General features: G+C 35.7%; 1 pseudogene; it reads left to right on the forward strand.

Moving 5' to 3' along the window:
- Positions 1–2,450: 2,450 nt before the first annotated feature.
- On the forward strand, positions 2,451–3,651 carry LOC120216973 (annotated as a pseudogene).
- Positions 3,652–5,896: the final 2,245 nt, after the last annotated feature.

Genomic DNA, 5,896 nt, shown 5'->3' on the forward strand with positions numbered 1-5,896 from the left:
CCAAACTAAGGATTTTCCACAAATTCAATAATTTGTCTTTCTTTTGAGGAAAAAGAGTAACCTTACAACTCCCTTAAGAATTATACCCCCAAATTCTTGAGAACACTCTCTCCCAAAGAGAAAATTACAAATTCGTAATCTTTACATAAAAACTTCACAAGGCAAGATGTTTGCACAATTCTATAACAAGGAAAGAACACTCAAGATGAATACATTGAGCACAAAATGTGTTCTTGAATGCAAAATGAATATTGAATGAAAATTGGCTTGAATTGCTCAAACATGATGTTTGATGCTTTCTCTCTTGATTCTTTCTCAATTCTTGTTTCTTATTCTTCACCAATGGCTTTAGAACTTGTTTAAATACACCTTGGATCAATTCTGAACGTTGGGGATCATTGGTGAAGTCAATAGAGCCGTTGTGGTGTTAATACCATTTAAAAAATCTTTTGGGAGCGTATGGGTATCGGTACACCTTCAAAGGGTATCGGTACACCCAGTGTAAAATTCAAATATTTCGATCGTTATTTAACCAAGTGTATCGGTACCTCCCAGGGGTATCGGTACACTAATTGTATTCGATGTTTCTCAGAGCTAATTATAATATGAGGGGTATCAGTACATTCGGTTGTGTATCGATACCCTTATTACATTCAAAATTCAGGGGTATTGGTACATCCGAAGAGTGTATTAGTACACCCTACTTAAAATTCATTTTTGGCTCGATTAAGGTTCGAAATACTTTATAAAAATTGTTTCAAAAATATTTTAAGATTGAAATACAATTGTACACTTAAGTAAGGAGTAAAATTGACATTTAAAAACTTGGAGTAATATTTTTTATATTCGATTATTTTAATCGAATATTATTTTTGAAATCGAATATAAAATTTTAAAATTCATTTACACTTTATTTGTTATATCGAAACATCACAATGTTTTCAACAAATACCCATCCAGGAGACCCAGTTTGAATTTGTTTACGTGCGAAGGTTAGGAGATCGTTCGTAAGGAGTTATCATCACCAGGCATTTTAGTGCAGCAGACCAGAGCAGTCGATTACTTCAAAGTATATTTTGAGTTACTTTTATAGGACATGTACTATTATGGACCCTTGTTTATTGGTCATAACTCTTGATTAAACTCAGTGTTGTATATTTTGAGTATTTTAGAGCTCCCCGTAATTATAAAACCTAAATACTATACTTTTACTATTTTTAGTATGAATAAAATTTTATCAGATGTTTTATAATCATTTATGTTTAAAAGAAAAGTTTGGGTTAGCTACTCCAGTGATCTTGTGTAACATCGTGATCCAATGATCTTCGGATCGGACAGGATTAGAGTGTTATAATTACAAACAAAATAGATTAAGTTAAAAAAATATATTAAATTATATTTTTAATTTGTTAAAAATTTGATGTACTATTTATTTATAAATTTTATTGTTGTAAGGCTTAAAGCCCAAAATAAGTACCTAAACTATATCACTTTTCAAGAATATGTGCCTAAAGTATTTTTTTTTACTAATCCCGATATATAACGTTACAAATGTTACTACTTTAGGTATTCGGGGGCTGTCAACAATGTTAATTTCTCTCGTTAGGTGACACGTCTCATAATCTAGTAATTTTAAAAATTTTATTTAAAATTTAAAAAAATCAAAATTATATATTTAAAAAATATATGAATATTTTGAAATAACCCCAAAACTTTAAAAATATTCATTTCAACCCTTAAACCCACATTGGCAGTCGGTGAAGCTTCAGCCAACCTCACCTCCCCCGGCGACCAAAACCCCTATGAAATTATGAATTATTGATGTCCGATCAACGAAGAATAAACATTTTACACCCCGTAAATCCTAGGATGAAAATCGCGATCCCACGCGATTCTGACGGTCAATTGGTGGCAACTATGGCGACGTATGACTAGGAGGATGGCATGAACTACATCGACGGCGGTGGTCGTGGTCGGAAAGGGCGGCGACGACAAGTTAAGGTTATGATTTTGGGTTTATTTATAATTTAAGAGAAATTTGTATTTTTTTATAAAAATAATAATATTTTTCTGAAAAATAAATTTTAAAATTACCAGATTGTAACACATGCTACTTAACGGAAGAAATTAATGTCGTTGACGCCTCAAGCACCTAAAATGGTAACGTTTGTAACATTAGATACCGGGATGAGTCAAAAAATACTTTAGGTACCTATTCGTGAAAAGCGGTATAGTTTAGATACCTTATTTTGGTATCAAGCCTTGTTTTAAAAACATTTTTACTATTTATAATAATACCAAACTTGAACTTAAGAAGCTTTAATCGAAAGTACACACATGATTTTCGATTAAGGGTACACAACAAAATTAAGTTAGAAACTTTTTTTTTTTTGAATAAATTAAGTTAGGAAGTTAATCCTAACTCATTTGTAATTATTAGATTTATAATGATGAGGTACTGCACTAAGTAATTTACTATGCTAATCAGTATGTATTAGTACATTCTATCTGTTTTTATAAAAACAATAATAATAACATTCATCTGTTGTGTTCTGCTGGAAATAATTAATATTTTACAAACTTCTGTTTCTTTGAGTAATTTATGTAATGTTCTCTCTTATTTTTTCCCTACACCACGCACAAAACTAAAAGCAAAATAGAAACCAGAAGCCCAACTAGCAACCATGCCAAACAACAACCGTTTGGGGGAGTAAAAACGTCATATCCAAAATCCTTTTTAAATTTTCTCCATTCTTCAAGCAAGCTGCTCAGAGATCTCCTTTGTCTCCTTTTTAAATAGTTGTGGCATTGCAAGTAAACAACCATCAGTTTTGAAGCTGGGTTTGGTGTATGTAACCTTTGGCTTCATAGTAGCTGGAGATGGTTTTCTTTATTCAGTTGGCATGCAACATCTTCCTGTATCTACAGTCACCCTCATTTCTGCATCTCAGTTGGCTTTTAATGCATTCTTTTTATTTCCTTAATTCCCAAAAGTTCACTCCTTTCATCACCAATTCTCTGGTTCTTCTCACCGTTTCCTCGGTTCTCCTTGTATTCCATGATGACTCTTCAAGGCTTGGTTGAGTTTCGCTAGGGGAGTATGCAGCTGGTTTCATATGCACCATTTTTGGAACAGCAGGGGCTGGACTGTTACTTGCTCTACAGCAGCTTGTCCTCGGAAAGCTTCTTCTGAAAGGGAAAACGTCTAAGGTTGTCTTGGATTTAATAATCGGTCGAACGCTCACTGCATCAATTGTTGTAGTGGTGGGATTCTTCGCGAGCGGGGAATGGAAATGGTTTAATAGAGAAATGGAGAATATGACCTGGTAAATTTTCATATCTCATGGTTTTGCTTTGGACTGCTATATGTTGGATGGTTTTCACTATTGGTGCAGTAGGATTAGTGTTGGAAGTGTCTGCCCTCTTCTGCAATGCCATAAGCACACTTGGTTCGCCTATTGTTCCCATAATCGCAGTCTTTGTATTCAACGACAAATTGGATGGTATAAAGGTGATATCTATGCTACTGGCTATTTGGGGCTTCATTTCCTAAGTGTATCAGCAATATCTCGGCGACTATCAGCTGGAGATCAAAAAAACCAGTAAAATTTCCGAAGTTTGCTCTTCTAGCATAGGTTTATCCATACATTAACCCCTGCAGGGTGCAACTGCAGATCATTGAGTCAAGCCTGAAACTAGCTTTTACTCAACTTTCTACTATTACGTTTCCCTATACCGGCCTGTGAATTAATGGTGAAGGATTAGACTTGCCCTCAAAGCGAGACTTCGCCAGTAGTTTTATCACGAGTACAATAGTTTTTGGCATGAAACTCGAAAAACACACCATTGTTCCTAATAAACTTCAATAAAGAGTAAATTCTTCATTATTCTACATGCATGTAGCAATTCATTTAGCAAAAGCATACGAGAAGAAAAAGGCAAAACTATATTACCAACCATATCAACAATTAAAGACACTATCACCAATCCTGAGCTTACCTGGGCTACTAAGATGTGCAATATTGCCTACATCCGATGTCACATGGTGCGTGGCATCGAAATCGATCACGCCACATGCACCTGAGGCTGCCCCTATGAGCTGCTAAGGCAGCAAGCACATTTAGATCTATTATGCGAACTGAATTGAACACTAACTGACTCATATTTAGAATGAGATTGACTATCCTCGTCCACAATTACAAGGTCTGATCAAACTGTGCCAGCACCAACTAACTAGATGACTAACTTTTTCACACAATTGACATTGCACTCGATATCTCCCTCAACCTCGAGAATTACTTCTACCAGCAATATTAGATGACTGATGATGCACCTTGTTGTTATGCCTAGTGTTCGAATTTTTTGTCACCACTCCACTGTGAGCAACATGAGCACTGGCAACCAGGGTCTCCTTGTTAAATTGTATATAGTTAGGTAGTTAGATTCAAGTGGTTAAGTGGTTAGTTGGTTAATTTGTTGCAACATATTTTGCGGTAGCTAGGCTACCTCTCGTTTGAGTCTTTAAATAGCTACTTGTGCTATGTAATTTTTAAGCATCTATGATATACAAGTTTACACATTTCTTTTGGATTTCTTCAATAGTTAACATGGTATCATTCGCTATCAAGTCTTGAAATGGTTTCACTGTGTGTTTGTGTTTTTTTCTTCTTCCTTGCTTATTGTGGTTTCCTTGATCTTTCTAGTTTGATCATGGTTCAATTCGCGTCAATGTCAGAAATAGCTAAGGATGAGCAGTTTATAGATGCTAGCTCGCACACTTTTGCTAATAAAAGAATCAACGTGTGTTTAACAGATTCAAACTATCTTTTATGGAAGAGACAAGTGATACTCACGATTTGAGGGCTTGGACTTAAAGGTTTTCTTGATGAATCCATGGTGGTTTCAGTGAAGTGGTTCTTAATGATGTTGGTGAATATATTACCAACCCAACTTATATGCATTATGTCAAGCAGGATAGCTCTTTAGCTTCTTGGCTTCTTTCAACCGTCAGTCCCAATATTCTACCCCAGTTGGTTGGTGGTGCATCCACAGCAGTAGTCTAGAGTGCTATTACCACATTATACTCCAAGCTTTCTACTACAAAGATTATGGCTCTACATTGTCGCCTTAGGTCAATGAAGAAAGGCTCTCAATCTGTGAGAGATTACACCATGGCTATTAAAGAAATATGTGATCTTTTAGTCACATGTGGTAGTCCTATTTCGGATATTGATCATATAGCTACCATTCTTAATGGTCTACCTGTTGAATATGAGTCAACTGTTACTGCTATCACTAATAGCAGAGAACTTTTTGCCCTGGACAACGTGGTATCGATTCTTATTGATGCTGAGTCACGTCTTGATGACTCATCTCGTTTTCCAATGGGGGTAAACTTCACACGTTATGACACCAATCAGATCTCTCATGGTCAGTATTACAAGAATCGTGGGGTTTCTAAACCTAATAATACTATTGGTAACAAATACAAGGGGAAGCCTAAGAAATAGTGCCAACTCTGTGGGAAGATAGGTCACCTTGTTGACAACTGCTGGCAAAGGTTTGACCAGAATTTTAAGGGAGTAATTGCTCAACAAAATTCTTCAACTTCTGAAGTACAGGCCAATTTTTGTTCATGTTTTACTCATGCATATGATGGTTATTACACTCCCTTTGTAAGTACAAATACAGGAGATGAAGGCTCATCTGACATGGAGCCAGGTTGCAAAGTTCAAGTCAATGCTTTAATTGTTGATGGTCTTTTGGGATATGCTAAATGGTTCCCTGATTCAGGAGCCATGCATCATGTGACTGGTACCTCTTCTACTATCACAAGCAAACAACCATACATGGGCAGTGGTAAATTTCACTTAGAGGATGGTTCCACAGTTGCAAT

This window comes from Hibiscus syriacus, unplaced genomic scaffold (assembly GCF_006381635.1).
Source record: "Hibiscus syriacus cultivar Baekdansim isolate YM2019G1 unplaced genomic scaffold, ASM638163v2 tig00110174_pilon, whole genome shotgun sequence".
Classification (NCBI taxonomy): Eukaryota; Viridiplantae; Streptophyta; class Magnoliopsida; order Malvales; family Malvaceae; genus Hibiscus; species Hibiscus syriacus.